The sequence below is a fragment of the Lissotriton vulgaris genome, chromosome 6 (genome assembly GCF_964263255.1).
Source record: "Lissotriton vulgaris chromosome 6, aLisVul1.2, whole genome shotgun sequence".
NCBI classification, from domain to species: Eukaryota; Metazoa; Chordata; class Amphibia; order Caudata; family Salamandridae; genus Lissotriton; species Lissotriton vulgaris.
This window is the reverse complement of record NC_141694.1, coordinates 942804067-942821203: the sequence shown is the minus strand read 5'-3', so window position 1 is coordinate 942821203 and position 17137 is coordinate 942804067. Positions and strand designations below refer to the sequence as shown.

Here is a 17137-nt window from a genome sequence, read left to right as displayed (position 1 = left end):
GCAAGAGAATGGCAGCGGCGCCTCCTGGCGGGGTAATCAGGGAAAGCAGTGTGGGCTCTGAAGTCCAGTAAAGAGGTTCCCGCGAAGCGGGAGCTGCGAGCACCTTTATGCACCTCCGGGTGCGAGAGAATGGCAGCAGCGCCTCTTGGCGCGGTAATCAGGCAAAGCAGCGTGGGCTCTAAAGTCCAGTAAATGTACTCACATAGAAATCTATATTCTAGTCAATCTTTTCTAAGTCTACACATATACTTTATGCACAGTAGCACTAGGGTTTCCTTACTCTTCATTTTCTTTTGAGAATCCCTTTTTTCCTTGAACATGTTTAAATGCTTGGAAATATTGTGTAGCAAGTGGGAGAAGTAACATTTGAAAAACATGTTTCACTGTTGAGTAATCTCTTCATCTATGCCATCTCCGAAATTCCTTCCTATTCCCACTCTGGAAACAAATTTACTCCACCTCTTGTGAGAAGTGAATCTTAAATTGTTCCCCGGGTGGAAATTGGCAGAGAAAGTGTTTGTGGACAGTTACAAACTCACAAGTTTGCAGGCACACATATACTTTGTAAGGCAATAAAGCCCTTAAAATGTCTCTACATACCCACATAAAAATATTTATTCACATAGATATCTGTATGTTTTTTAATCTTTTTCCAAGTGTACACATGCACTTTGTGCGCATTAGCACTTTGTCTTTCTTTGAATTGAGATAAATGTATGCCATATAGACCAGGCTATTACATAGCCATAATTGTGATGGATAGGTGCACATATTTCCAAGATAAAATACAATGTAGTTCTCTTTGAGTTACACATTTGTAATATAGTGCTTAATCTGATAGGCGCTTACTGTTAAAGGAATAATGATAATATGGTACTCTTAATGATGGATAAATTAACATGAACTTTTTCAATACAACATGACGTGAGCATCTATAACACCATCAAGACTAAGCATGGGCGCAAAATCTGTTCCGCTCGTGGTTTTTCGGCAAATTCGGGATCCGCAAATTCCCTTGAATTTGCTGAAAATCCGCGAGCGGAACGGATCCGGGGTGCAAAAGTTCAAGCTTCAAGCTTGTAACTATTTTAGAACGGCGCCGGCAAGCTGCCAGCACCATTCTAAAATAGTTACTAAGTTAGCTTCAACAGGAAGCACTAATAGATAAAATGCAGGTGCTCGAGCACCTGCTTTATTTTATCTATTAGTGCTTCCTGATGAAGCTAACTTAGTAACTATTTTAGAATGGCGCTGGCAGCTTGCCGGCGCCATTCTAAAACAAAACAGGAGTGGGGCAGAGGGCAGAAGGTCACAGAGTGGGGCAGAGGGCAGAAGGGCACAGCAACAAGTGGGGCGGAGGGCAGAATGGCACAAGAACGAGTGGGGCAGAGGGCAGAAGGGCGCATCGCGGTCTCGCACAAAAAAAAACCCCACGAACACGCAAAGCGCCCCGCGAACACGCCAAGCGCCCCGCGAACACGCAAAAATAAAAAAATCCGCAAAATCGTGAATTTTGCGGATAGCGAATTCGCAAATCCGTGGATCGCGAATTCGCAAAATTTGCCCATCAAGACCATGCGCACAATCCACTCAGGCTCTCCGTCAGACCCATTCCAGCACCACGTCTTCAACAGAGCAAGCAGCTCCATTGCACCCCACCTGCGCAACGTCATCATTCTCTCCCTCGAGACCGCGACCTTCCCAGAGATCTGGAAACACGCCGAGATCAACGACCTAATCAAACAAGCATTTGCAATGCAATAGGTCTCGCATTAGGAAAGTTTGAGCTATTGGTATTGTAAATGACAAATTTTGTATTCATGTGTTCGTTTTGAATGCTAATAGTTTTAGCTTTCGCAAATGTGACACCTATAGCATTTGTAATGCAATATGTGTTGTATTTACGTGACTTAGATGTATTGAAATTACAAATAACAAAGGCCTTTTTTTATAATTAATACTTAAATAAAAGTTATTGTAATGTATAATGGCAATAGCTTAAACTTTTCTAAATAACTTTTGTGAAGAATATGTTTGTGACATTTGTAACATTTGTAATAAAGCTTGAAACATTGAGAGAACATATTTGAACCAGTTGTTGTTGAATGGTTGCAGAGATTGATGCTGTGGTGGCGCTGAGTGATGTTGTGGTGGCGACAAGTGATGCTGTGGCATTCAGTGATGCTGTGGTAGCGCATAGTGATGTTGTGGTGCCCCTGAGTCATGCAGTGGTGCCCTGGAGTGATGCTGTTGTTGTGCGATAGATAGTTAGAGTGAGGGCGATAGATAGCTAGAGGGAGGAGGAAAGATAGATAGAGTGAGGGCGATAGATAGATAGAGGGAGGACAATAGATAAAGGGAGGGAGGGCAATAGATAGAAGAAGGGAGGGCGATAGAGGGAGGGCGATAGATAGATAGAGGGAGGGTGATAGATAGAGTGAGGGAGGGCGATAGATAGAGTGAGAGCGATAGATAGATAGGCAGATAGATAGAGTGAGGGCGATAGATAGATATTTTATTTATTTATAAAGTTTTATATAGCGCAAACTGGGCGATGGATGGAGTGAGGGTGATAGAGTGAGGGCGATAGATAGATAGATAGATAGATAGATAGATAGATAGATAGATAGATAGATAGATAGATAGAGTGAGGGTGATAGATAGAGTGAGGGTGATAGATAGAGTGAGGGTGATAGATAGAGTGAGGGTGATAGATAGAGAGAGTGAGGGCGATAGATAGATAGATAGATAGATAGATAGAGTGAGGGCGATAGATAGAGGGCGATAGATAGAGAGAGTGAGGGCGATAGATAGAGAGAGTGAGGGCGATAGATAGAGAGAGTGAGGGCGATAGATAGAGAGAGTGAGGGCGATAGATAGATAGAGTGAGGGCGATAGATAGAGAGAGTGAGGGAGATAGATAGATAGATAGATAGATAGATAGATAGATAGATAGATAGATAGATAGATAGATAGAGTGAGGGTGATAGATAGATAGATAGATAGATAGATAGATAGATAGATAGATAGATAGATAGATAGATAGATAGATAGATAGATAGATAGATAGATAGATAGATAGATAGATAGATAGATAGAGTGAGGGTGATAGATAGATTGAGGGCGATAGATAGAATGAAGGCGATAGATAGATAGAGTGAGGGCAACAGATAGATAGAGTGAGGGCAACAGATAGATAGAGTGAGGGCAATAGATAGAGTGAGGGTGATAGATAGAGTGAGGGTGATGGATAGATAGATAGATAGAGTGAGGGCGATAGTGAGGGAAATAGATAGATAGATAGATAGATAGATAGATAGATAGATAGATAGATAGATAGATAGATAGATAGATAGATAGATAGAGTGAGGTCGATAGATAGATAGAAGTGTAGATAGAAGTGTAGAGAGAGAGGGGTGTGGAGAGAGAGGGGTGTGTAGAGAGAGAGGTGTAGAGATAGAGAGGGATGTAGAGAGAGGGGTGTAGAGAGAGAGTGGGGTGTAGAGAGAGAGGGGTGTAGAGAGAGTGGGGTGTAGAGAGAGGGGTGTAGAGAGAGGGGTGTAGAGAGAGGGGTATAGAGAGAGTGGGGTGCAGAGAGAGTGGGGTGCAGAGAGAGTGAGGTGCAGAAAGAGTAGGGTGCAGAGAGAGGGCTGTAGAGAGAGGGGTGTAGAGAGAGGGGTGTAGAGAGGGGGTGTAGAGAGAGGGGTGTAGAGAGAGGGGTGTAGAAAGAGAGGAGTGTAGAGAGAGAGGGGTATAGAGAGAGAGGGGTGTAGAGAGAGAGGGGTGTAGAGAGAGAGGGGTGTAGAGAGAAAGGGGTGTAGAGAGAGGGGGCAGAGTGAGGGGATAGAGAGAGAGGGGGTGTAGAGAGAAAGGGGTGTAGAGAGAGGGGGTGTAGAGAGAGAGAGAGGGGTGTAGAGAGAGAGAGGGGTGTTGAGAGAGAGAGGGGTGTAAAGAGAGAGGGTGTAGAGAGAGGGGTGTAGAGAGAGGGGTGTAGAGAGCTGTGCCCCTGGGGGTCAATTTGATACTAAGAAGGGTGCTAACGGTGGGTCAGGGGGAGGGGGCATTCAAAGGTTATGGAGCAGACACAAGGGCACAAATCTCATACAGTGGGTCCTGTGGGTCAATGTGACACTAAGAAGGGTGCTAACGGTGGGCCCTGGGGGTCAATGACACACTAAGAAGGTTGCTAACAGTGGGTCATGGGGGGGCGGGGTATTCAAAGGATAGAAGCAGACATCCTTATAAAAGCGATAAAAATAGCATGTATCACTGGTGTCAATTTATATTTAAATCAAGATAAGGAAAACTGACAAGTGTGTAATATGTCCCGTGTTCAGTTTGCACACCTAATCATTAACAATAATAATACGTGTAGTGCTTGCTCTCATAACACTACTAGTAGTAGCGGTCACTGTTGCCCAAAATAATGGTACTTCTTTTATAGGCTAGAGGGAGAGGAAAGGCAGAGCAAGAGTAGGGAGGATACATATGAACCCAAGACGTGCAGGTTGCACACTGATTTTAATAGTGAGCTCTTAACTCACTGAGCTAGATTCTGAGCCATTGGGCTTCCCTGCTCCATCATTTGAAGCAAGTTGTCCTGGATGCTTTCCAGATTTGCACCGCCTGTAACTACTGCATGAATAGGGATGCTGCTCGTCCCTTTCAAGCTGCTTGCGCTTGTTTTAAACACTTTACGTGCATATGAGCTGATTTGCATGGTCCGTACCTTTCGTCCGCCCTATAAATGAAAAAAGCAGGTATGACATTAAGGGCTAGATGTAGGTAATTCCCATTTACAGACTCTTAAATACCGAATTTTACTGATTCGGTACTTAAGAGTCTGTAAATGGGAAGGGGGCAGATGTAGGTAATTTTAAAATCTGAATTACCGAATCTGTAGAATTCGGTATTTACCGATTGTGTAAATACTGGATCGTTATTTCCCATTGATTCCTATGGGCTTTGAAGCCCATAGGAGTCAATGGAAAATACCGATTCTGTATTTACACAATCGGTAAATATCGAATCCTGCAAGGGTGCAGGGGGTGTCACTTTGACACCCTCTAGTACCCCAAGTACAGGCTTGTGTGACATGTGGCACACATACATGCCCTAAGGGCATATCTGTGTGTCACATTGCACAGTTGTGCATGCACAGATGTGCATACACACCTGAATTCGGTATTTTACCACCCAATAGGATTGGGTGGTAAAATACCGACTCTTAAGGGCCTGTGGCACTAAACTGTGCCACCTACATTTGTAATTACAGAATCGGTATATTTACCGATTCGGTAATTTACCGAATCGGTAAATATAGCGATTCTGTAATTTTCAGCCCCCTACATCTGAAAACCCTAATACCGGTCGGAAACGGACGAAATCTGCCGTTTCCGACCGGTATTAGGGCTCCTACATCTGGCCCTAGGTGTCCCAGAGCATATACAGACAAACATTCAGAAATAATGAGTGCGTGCAATAATAGCACATTAAAGGTAAACAGTTGGCTTTGCCGACAAAGAGAAGCACTGTCACGCTGTTCCCCTCCCAACTTCCAGTGACTGGCGAGTTAAGAGATGAAGGGGAGGTGGAGGGCATTGACTAATGGCAGCAACGGGTGAGGAAACAGTGGAAATGACAAGGGGACGAGGAGAGGAATGCCAGACGGGTATGAGGGGACATGGAGAGATATGCCAGATGGGTGCAAGGGAAGCGGCCAACAGCGAAGAGAAAGAGACGTGCAGCAATAGGCGCTCTGACATCTTCGGGTGAAGTCTGCGCTATATAAAAACACATAAAATAAATAAATAAAAGGAAGGTAGTGATTCCTAATAGTGAGTGTAGGAGGGAGCCTTGTGACAGATGTTGAGAGCCTTAAAAAGCTGAATTGATATGGGTAAGCAAATATTTGAGTGAAAATGTATTTAAGAGTACGTGCGGGAGGGAATGAGAGTGCCTTGTGTGCGTTCTGTGGCGGGGTGAGCGGGGGAGCTGCAGCCTTTGAAGTCTGATGCCTAGGCACAGACAAATGGTGGTGCGCGATGTGCACGAGGGGGGCGGGGAGCGGCAGCCTTTGATGTCTGATGCCGAGGCACAGACAAATGGTGGTGTGTTATGTGGCTGGCGTGCACGCGCCTGTCTCACATGAACTGTATGGGATCCGCAGCCATTTTGGTAGACTTTTTTTTTCCACTCACTATAATTCTTGCCAGCAATGCGCAAGCGCATTGGCAGGCGAGACCTAAAAACCTAAGGCAGACCCAAGAGACCTCAAGAACTTCCGGCCCATTTCTCTGCTCCCCTTCCCAGCCAAGGTCATCGAGAAAGCCGTCAACAGGCAGCTAACCCGATACCTCGAAGAAAACAGAATCCACACCCTTCCCAGTAAGGGTTCTGCAGCAACCACAGCACAGAGACTGCCCTCATCGCCGCCACCGACGACATCAGGACCCTGCTGGACAATGGCGAGACCGCAGCACTCATCCTCCTAGACCTTTCTGCCGCTTTGACACCATCTGCCATCGCACACAACGCGCACGCCTCGATGCCGCAGGGGTCCGAGACAAGGCTCTGGATTGGATCACCTCCTTCCTCTCCGGCAGGACCCAGAGCGTCCCCCTCCCCCCATTCCGTTCCAAAGCCTCCGAGATCATCTGCGGTGTACCCCAGGGATCCTCCCTCAGCCCGACGCTGTTCAACATTTACATGGTCCCGCTCGCACACGTAGCCCGACAGCACAACCTCAACATAATCTCCTACGCCGATGACACTCAGCTGATCCTCTCCCTCACCAAGGACCCCATCACCGCCAAAGCCAACCTCCACGAAGGAATAAAGGCCGTCGCCGACTGGATGAAGACCAGCCATCTGAAGCTGAACTCTGACAAGACGGAGGTCCTCCTCTTCAGCTCCAACTCTTCAACCTGGGACGACTCCTGGTGGTTGACGGCACTGGGGGCAGCCCCGACACCCACCGCCCACGCACGCAAGCTGGGAATCATCCTCGACTCAACGCTCTCTATGACCAAGCAAGGCAACGCCGTCTCCTCCTCCTGCTTCAACACTCTCTGCATGCTCCGCAAGATCTACGGATGGATCCCGACAGATGCAAGAAAGACAGTCACCCAGGCCCCCGTCAGCAGCAGACTCGACTAAAGAAACGCACTCTACACGTGAGCCCCGACCAAGCTCAACAAACGACTACGACGTATTCAAAATGCTTCTGCACGAATGATCCTTGATGTACCACGCCACGGTCACATCACCCCCCACCTGAGAAACCTGCACTGGCTCCCCGTCAACAAGAGGATATCCTTCAAGCTCCTCATCCACGCACACAAGGCACTCCACAAGACCGGCCCAGCCTACCTCAACAGACAGCTCTCCTTCTACTTCCTTAACCACCAGCTCCGCTCTGCCGACCTCTTACTCACCACCGTCCCGCACATCCAAAGAACAACCACCGGTGAGAGATCCTTCTCCCACCTCGCTGCCAAGACATGGAATACCCTCCCACCGAACCTACGACAGACGCAAGACCTGCTGACCTTCAGGAGGGTACTCAAGACCTGGCTGTTTGATCAGTAGCGCCCCCCCCCCAGCGCCTTCAGACCTTCACAGGTATGTAGTGCACTTTACAAATGATTGATTGATTGATTGATTGATGTGACTCTGTGATAGAATAAGCACACATGTCCAAAATACACCAAAATGTGGTCCTCATTGTGTTGGATAAAAACACACAATTGTGACACACATCTTTATACAATCCTCATTGTGATGGGAAAAACACCAATCTCTGTAATAGGCAGCATAATATTTCTTGTGACAGATAAAGGCACACAAACCTGTTGTACACAATTTAATATGGTTCTTAGTTACACCACTGCCTATAGGACCGTAGGTCACATTTAAATAGGAGCTATTGTAAAGCACCAAAGAGCACAATCTTGTGACACACAGTATGAAATGGTTTTCAGTGTCCAGAACAAACGTTCATATGCTTGAAACATATAAAGTTGTGGCAGTGTGTATTACATGTTTAAAATGGCAACACAAAACTGTAACATGCGTCATGATGTGCTACTTTTTGCAATGGATAAAAGCTCACATGCTATACACGTGGTCACATGAATTGCATAACACAATGCAGTCTTCATTGTGATGGATGAAAATATGTGTGAGATGTTGTTTTCAGAGTGAGGTGTTATAGCGCAGAGTTAAAACACGCACTGTGATGTAATTCATATTCATTGACAACAGAGGGGACCAGTCTCTCACAGGAATGCACATGCAATGAGGAACAGGTTTGTTTCTATTAGGTATCTTAAGACATCAGGTGCTCGATGCACATGATGAACTCAAATGAATTTGTAACTGTGTCACAAGGTCGAGGATGACTTATTGGAGGAGATTCCATACTCCCCGGTGACTATGGTGAAAGAGGCACTCTTCCTCTATGTACAGGATTTTTCTCCGGTCTGTCCCTTTAAGGAACAGGACTCTGACACCCAAGAAGAAGGCGGTCAGCAAGTCCGGATGACGTCTCTGCCCCCTGACCAATGGGGAGAGAGAACCCCGCTTATGAAAGCGGAAATGGATGTTGGAACGGATGCTGAGGAAGAAGTGAGACCTAAAGAAAGCGGAGAGAGCCAGGTGAACCAGAGCGCGTGATGGAGAAATGGGACCTCATCGCCTGCAACAAGTGGGGAGGTAACCCCTGCAGAGGAGGAGTCGCCAGGAGGCCAACCGTTTCACGCTTCACTCTGCCACGCTCTAGGAGGAATGTGGCTGAACAAGGTACAGTCCGGCTGCGGGCTGCTCACGGGCACTGGGCTGGAAGGCAGCAAAGTAAGTAAAGGACACACCTCTGCTAAACCGGTGGGTTAACCGGACTACACTTGGTGGTGGTGGCTTCTTTGAGTGTGGTGATACTCCCTGCACTGGCCCTCTACACTTCTACATATTGTCGATGTCCCGACGTTCACCAGTGGTTTTCTGACCGAGGAACATACGAGTCCATGACTGACCTGGTGGCCTCATAAGAGGAAGAACGGAAGCAGTATTCATACCTAACCTCTACTAGCTGTGTAAACAGACGAACTCGGACGTGAAAAATAAAAACATATTCAAACCATACCTAATAAAAGGGATAAAAGAACCAAGTCGCACGTTGATTCCTTCCGGGGCTTAACCCCTTACTTGACGACCCGGTGACAAAAATATAATGTAATATAATCCTATTTGTGATTGAAAGAAGTTTATTCTTGGCAACAGTAGTTTAGATAATAGCACATCTCTGCAACAGGCCTAGTGGTGTCGTCCTCGCAGTGCTAGGAAAAAGCTCAGATATGTAACACACAACATCATACAATCCTCGTTGCGATGGATAAAAACAAACAATTGTGATGCACACCAAGACTTGATTCAAAGTATAATAGTAGCTCACTTACATAACTCCCCAAAACACCTGTAACATTCCAAGCTATGGTCATTGCGCAGGGTATGAGCAATCCACTGGAAAAATTGTGATTGTGACCCTGCTGTGATTCATGTAGACAAACACCTTTATACCCCTTCATCATTGGCTCAATTCCCAAAACCAAGTGCTTTGTTTAGTATCATCATTTTGGATTACAGAGCAAGCTGCTTTTTAATTCACAAAGGTTGTCTTGTGGACTATTAGCTTATAGCTACAGAGGATATATTTCAAGGAGTAGGTTTCATTTTCTTTTGAGAATTCCATTTTCCCTTGAACAAGTTTACATGCTTACATTTCTGAAAATATTACAAAGCAAGTAGAAGTAATAACATTTGAAAAACATTTTCCCCTGTCAAGTAACACTTCAGCTATGCCATCTACAATTTTTAGTCTGATTCCTTTCACTTTCCATCCTGGAAACAGATTTAATCCGGCACTTGTAGAAGTGAATCTCAGATTGTTTCCTGGGTGGGAGTGGACTGAAGAATTGTTTGGGGACAGTTACAAAGTAACACATTTGGAGGCACACAACTAGTTTGCAGAGCAACAAAGCCCTGTGAAGATCACTTTCCACACACACAAAAATGTTTGCTCACATTCAATAGTCATCTTTTTCCAAGTGTACATATATGCTTGTTCACATTAGCCTCTGTGCTTTTTTGTGATGGATCGTTCGATGGATGATGCATGTCCTATGGACCAGGTTGTATAGAGCCGTCATTGTGATGGATAAGTGCATGCATTTCCAAAGTACAATACAATATAGTTTTTTTTGTTACTCAAGGTCATACACTTTACTAATACACAGCATAATGTTATACATGCTTCCTGTTAAAGGAATAGGTGATAACACTAATTCACATTAATGTGGTACTTTTAATGACGGCTAAATTAACATGAACTTGTTCAATACAATATGATGTTACTCTGTGATGGAAGAAGCACACTTGTCTAAAATGCACCAAAATGTGTCCTCATTGTGTTGGATAAAAACACACAGTTGTGACACACATCTTGATACGGTCCTCATTGTGATGGATAAAAACACTAACCTCTGTAATAGGCAGCATATTATTTCCTGTGGCAGATAAAGGCACACAACATTAGCCCTTGGGATTTTTTGTGATGGTGATAAATTCATGTCCTATGGACCAGGCCTGCATAGAGCAGTCAGTGTGATGGTAAAATGCATTAATTTCCAAGATAAAATACAATATAGTTTTCTGAGTTACCTAAGATCATACATATGACAACTAAACAGCATATTGTTAAAGCATCTTACTGTTAAAGGAGCTTTCTGTTAAAGGAATATGCGAAAACACTAAATCACATTAATGTGGTATTTTTAATGATAGCTACATTATCATGAACTTGCTCAATGCAACATGATATTTCTCTGTGATAGAAGCACACATGGCTAAAATGCCCCAAAATATGGTCCTCATTGCATTGGATAAAAGCATGCAATTGTGACACACATCTTGATAAGGTCCTCATTGTGATGGATAAAAACACCAACCTCTCTAATAGGCAGCATATTTCCTCTGGCAGACATTCAAACCTGTCTCACACAATTTAATATGGTCCTCAGTTTAACCCTTAAAGTGCACATAGGAGCATAATCTCAATATCTCAACACAATTCTGTAACATGCGTCATGATGTGCCCTTTTTTGCAATACATTAAAGCTCACATGCTATACACATGGTCCCATGAATATTCGCCTACCATGATGTAGTCCTCATTCTGATGCATAAAAACATGCATGTGATTTTTTTCTTTCAGAGTGCAGTGTAATAGCACACAGAGTTAAAACATGCAGTGTGATGCTGTTATGAGTTTGATGGACTACTATTCATAAACAATTCATATTTACTGACACCAGAGGGGAACAGTCTCTCACTGGAATGCAGTCTTTATGAGGAACAGGTCTGTGTCTATGAAGTATCTTAAGGCAGTCTTATGATCGTATGCAAGCACATCACAAATTCTCTGCAATGAATTACAAATGAAGAGGTAAACCATCAGGCAGTTTTAGTGCACCTCATGATATTGCCCTCTTGGTGATGGTTAACCCCTTCCATGCTCATGACGAACCCCAGCCGTCATGCACTACGGTGCTCGTGTGCTGATGACGGCTGGGGTTCGTCACGGCCCGCCCCTGTTCATGCTGTTTACAGCACACCAGGGGAATCGCGGCCACATCGAAGGGGTTAAAGCAGGCACATCTTTGTAAAAAGGTGCATGAGAATGTCCTCTGTTATACATAGATACTGTCTCATATTACTAACAGAATTCATGATGTGCTACTTAATGTGATGTATCAAGGCAAACAATCTTGTAACACTTAAAGGCATCTAGTGATCATTGTACTTAATAAACCCACATTAATTTGTAATATACAATGTAATATAATCCTATATGTGATGGAAAGAAGTTCATTCTTGGTAACAGTAGTTTAGAAAATAGCACAACTCTGCAACAGGCCTAGTGGTGTCGTCCTCGCAGTGCTAGGAAAAAGCTCAGATATGTAACACACAGTATCATACGGTCCTCGTTGCGATGGATAAAAACAAGCAATTGTGATGCACACCAACACTTGATTCAAAGTATAATAGTAGCTCACTTATATAACACCCCAAAACCCCTGTAACATTCCAAGCTATGGTCATTGTGCAGGGTATGAGCAAAGCACTGGAAAGATTGTGATTGTGACCCTGCTGTGATTCATGTAGACAAAAAGCTTCATACCCTTTAATCATTGGCTCTATTCACAACACCAAGTGCTTCGTTTATTATCATCATTTTGGATACAGAGCAAGCTGCTTTTTAATTCACAAAGGTTGTCTTGTTGACTGTTAGCTTATAGCTAAGGAGGATGTATTTCAAGGAGTAGCCTTCATTTTCTTTTGAGAATTCCATTTTCCTTTGAACACGTTTACATGCTTACATTTCTGGAAATATTACAAAGCACGTAGAAGTAATAACATTTGAAAAACATTTTCCCCTGTCAAGGAATCCCTTCACCTATGCCATCTCCAATTTTTAGTCTGATTCCTTTTACTTTCCATCCTGGAAACAGATTTAATCCGGCACTTGTTAGAAGTGAATCTCAGATTGTTCCCTGGGTGGGAATAGGCTCAAGAATTGTTTGTGGACAGTTACATAGGAACACATTTGGAGGCACACAAATACTTTACAGAGCAACAAAGCCCTATGAAGATCACTATCCACACACAAAAAATGTTTGCTCACATTCAATAGTCATCTTTTTCCAAGTGTACATATGTACTTGTTCACATTAGCCTCTGTGCTTTTTTGTGATTGATTGTTCGATGGATGATGCATGTCCTATGGACCAGGCTGTATAGGGCCGTCATTGTGAGTGATAAGTGCACGCATTTCCAAGGTACAATACAATATACTTTTTTTAGTTACTCAAGTCATACACTTTATTAATACACAGCATAATATTATAGATCCTTTCTGTTAAAGGAATAAGTGATAACACTAATTCACATTAATGTGGTACTTTCAATGATGGCTAAATTAACATGAACTTGTTCAATACAATATGATGTTACTCTGTGATGGAAGAGGCACACGTGTCTAAAATGCACCAAAATGTGTCCTCATTGTGTTTGATAAAAATACACAGTTGTGACACACATCTTGATATGGTCCTCATTGCAATGGATAAAAGCACTAACCTCTGTAATAGGCAGCATAATATTTCCTGTGGCAGATAAAGGCACACAACATTAACCCTTGGGATTTTTTGTGATGTAGATAAATTCATGTCCTATGAACCAGGTCTGCATAGAGCCGTCAGTGTGATGGAAAAGTGCATTCATTTCCAAGATGAAATACAATATAGTTTTTTGAGTTACCTAAGATCATACACACTACAACTAAACAGCATAACGTTAAACCATCTTACTGTTAAAGGAGCTTTCTGTTAAAGGAATATGCGAAAACACAAAATCACATTAATGTTGTATTTTTAATGATAGCTACATTATCATGAACTTGCTCAATGCAACATGATATTCCTCTGTGATACAAGAAGCACACATGCCTAAAATGCCCCAAAATATGGTCCTCATTGCGTTGGATAAAAACATACAATTGTGACACACATCTTGATATGGTCCTCATTGTGATGGATAAAAACACCAACCTCTCTAATAGGCAGCATATTTCCCCAGGCAGACAAATGCACACAAACCTGTCTCACACAATGTAATATGATCCTCAGTTTAACCTATAAAGTGCACATAGGAGCATAATCCCCATATATATAGGAGCAATTGCAAAGCATAACGGAGCACAATGTTGTGACACACAATATGAAGTTGTTTTTAGTGTCCTGAACAGATGTTCATATGATTGATACACTTATAAAGTTGTGGCAGGGTCTATAATATGTTAAAAATCTCAACACAATTCTGTAACATGCGCCATGATGTGCCCTTTTTTGCATTACATAAAAGCTTACACGCTATACACATGGTCACATGAATTGCCTACCACAATGTAGTCGTCATTCAGATGGATAACAACACTGTTGTGTTTTTGTTTTAGAGTACAGTGTAATAGCACACCGAGTTAAAAACATGCAGTGTGATGCTATAATGAGTTTGATGGACTACAGTTCTTAAACAATTCATATTTATTGACACCAGGGAGGACCAGTCTCTCACTGGAATGCAGGCTTAATGAGGAACAGGTCTGTTTCTATGAAGTATCTTAAGGCAGCCTTATGATGCTAGGCAAGCACATCACAAATTCTCTGCAATGAATTACAAATGAAGAGGTAAACCAACATGCAGTTTTAGTGCACTGCATGATATTGCCCCACTGGTGATGGTTAAGCATGCACATCTTTGTAAAACACTGTATGAGATTGTCTTTTGTTATACATAGATATTGTCTCATATTACTAACAGACAGCATGATGTGCTCCTTAATGTGATGTATCAAGGCAAACAATCGTGTAACACTTCAAGGCATCTAGTGATCATTGCACTTAATACACCCAAATTAATTTGTAACATACAATGTAGTATAATTCTATTTGTGATGGAAATAATTTCATTCTTGGTAACAATAGCTTAGATAATAGCACAACTTTGCAACAGACCTAGTGGGGTGGTCCTCACAGTGATATACAAAAGCTCAGATGTATAACACACATCATTTGGTCCTCGTTGTGATGGATACAAACAAACAATTGTGATGCACACCAAGACTCGATTCAAAGTATAATAGTAGCTCACTTATATAAAACCCCAAAACACCTGTAACATTCCAAGCTATGGTCATTGTGCAGGGTATGAGCAAACCACTGGAAAGATTGTGATTGTGACCCTGCTGTGATTCATATAGACAAACACCTTTTATACTCCTCTATCATTTACTGGAGAAGCGTGGCTCAATGGTTAGAGCGGCAGACCCTGATGCAGAGGTCTGGCCCGGCACCAGGGTTCAATTCCCGCCTCGGCGGTTCTTTGACTCAATTTCCCCGGACCTGATAATTCTTGCCTCGGTGCCTAGTCTAATCATGGGTCCCACTCTGTGACTCTGGGCAATAGCTTGCTTAATCTCCACAACGGCCCTAGCAGTGCTTGGATGCCTGGCTTCACCTTGGGGGTGCCCAGGAGTAGACATTTCACAGGAATGCCGGGATGGGTTCCACAGCGGTATGAATACAGCGCTATGAGGCCTCTGGGTACGAGTGTGCTATATAAATACTATACATTTACATTTACATTTACTCAATTCACTACACCAAGTGCTACATTTATTATAATTTTGGATTACATGAGCAAGCTGCTTTTTAATTCACAAAGGTTGCCTTGGGGACAGTTAGCATACAGCTACAGAGGATGTATTTCAAGGGGAAGTCTTCATTTTCTTTTGAGAATTCCATTTTCCCTTGAACAACTTTGCATGCTTAGATTTTGGGAAATATTCTGAAGCAAGTAGAAGTAATAACATTTTAAAAACATTTTTCCCTATGGAATAATCTCTTCATCTATGCTATTTCCAATTTTTAGTCTGATTGCTTCCACTTCCAACCCTGGAAACAGATTTAATCTAGCACGTGTTAGAAGTGAATATCAGATTGTTCCCTGGGTTGGAATGGGCTGAAGAAATGTTTGTGGACAGTTACAAAGTAGCACATTTGCAGGCACACAAATACTTTGCAGAACAACAAGGCCCTCTGAAATTCACTAACCCTACACACAGAAGTATTTACTCACATTCACTAGTCATCTTTTTGCAAGTGTAAATGTATACCTGTGCACATTAGCACCTGTGCTTTTTTATGATGGTCGATTGGCTGGATGATGCATGTCCTAGGGACCAGGCCTGTATAGAGCCCTCATTGTGATGGATGAGTGCACACATTTCCAAGATACAATACAATATAGATTCTTTTAGTTACTTAAGATCATACACATTACCAATACACAGCATAATGTCATAGGAGTTTTCTGTTAAAGGAATATGTGATAACACTAATTCACATTAATGTCGTACTTTTAATGATGGCTAAATTAACATGAACTTGTTCAATTCAACATGATGTGACTGTGTGATAGAAGAAGCCCACTTGTCTAAACTGCACAAAAATGTGTCCTCATTCTGTTGGATAAAAACACACAGTTGTTATACACATCTTGATACAGTCCTCATTGTGATGGATAAAAACGCTTTACTAATACCCAACATAATGTTAAAGAAGCTTACTGTTAATGGAGCTTACTGTTAAAGGAATGTGCAATAAAACTAAATCACAATAATGTAGTACTTCTAATTAAGCTACATTAGCATGAACTTGTTCAATATCACATGATGTGACTCTGTGATAGCAGAAGCACACATGTCTAAAATGAACCAAAGTGTGGTCCTCATTGTGTTGGATAAAAACACACAATTATGACACACATCTTGATACAGTCTTCATTGTGATAGATAAAAACGCCAACCTCTGTAATAGGCACCACAATATTACTTGTGGCAGATAAAGGTACACAAACCTGTCTCACACAATTTAACATGGTCCTCAGTAAGCCACCTTTATATAGGAGCAATTGTAAAGCATAAAAGAGCACCTTCTTGTGATACACAAAATATGAAATGGTTTTCAGTGTCCAGAAGAAAGGTTCATATGCTTGATACACATGTAAAGTTGTGGCAGTGTCTACTACATGTTAGAAACACAAAATAAAACTTTAACATGTGCTTTGCTATGCTCCTTTTTGCAATGTATAAAACCTCACAATTTACACACATGGTCCTCTGAATTGCATACCACAATGTAGTCCTCATTTTGATGGATAAAAACATGCAAGAGTTTTTTTTCATCAGAGTGTGGTGTAATATCACAGAGAGTTAAAACATGCACTGTGATGTCGTTATGAGTTTGATGGACTAAAAGTCTTAAACAAATCATATTTAGTGACACCAGATGGGACGGACCAATCTCACATGAATACAGTTGTAATGAGGAATTGGTCTATGTCTATTAAGAATGCTACGGTAGCCTTGTTATTGTATGCCAGCACATCACAAAGTCTCTGCGATTAATTACAAATGAAGAAATAAACCAACATGCAGCTGTAGTGCACTGCATGATATTGCCCT

At 42.5% G+C, this 17137-nt stretch overlaps 1 protein-coding gene across 2 annotated transcripts in view; it reads right to left on the bottom strand.

The window, feature by feature from the left end:
* Positions 1-17137, bottom strand: part of LOC147708237 (uncharacterized) — a 787595-nt gene that overhangs the window by 517384 nt on the left and 253074 nt on the right. The window lies entirely within an intron of this gene.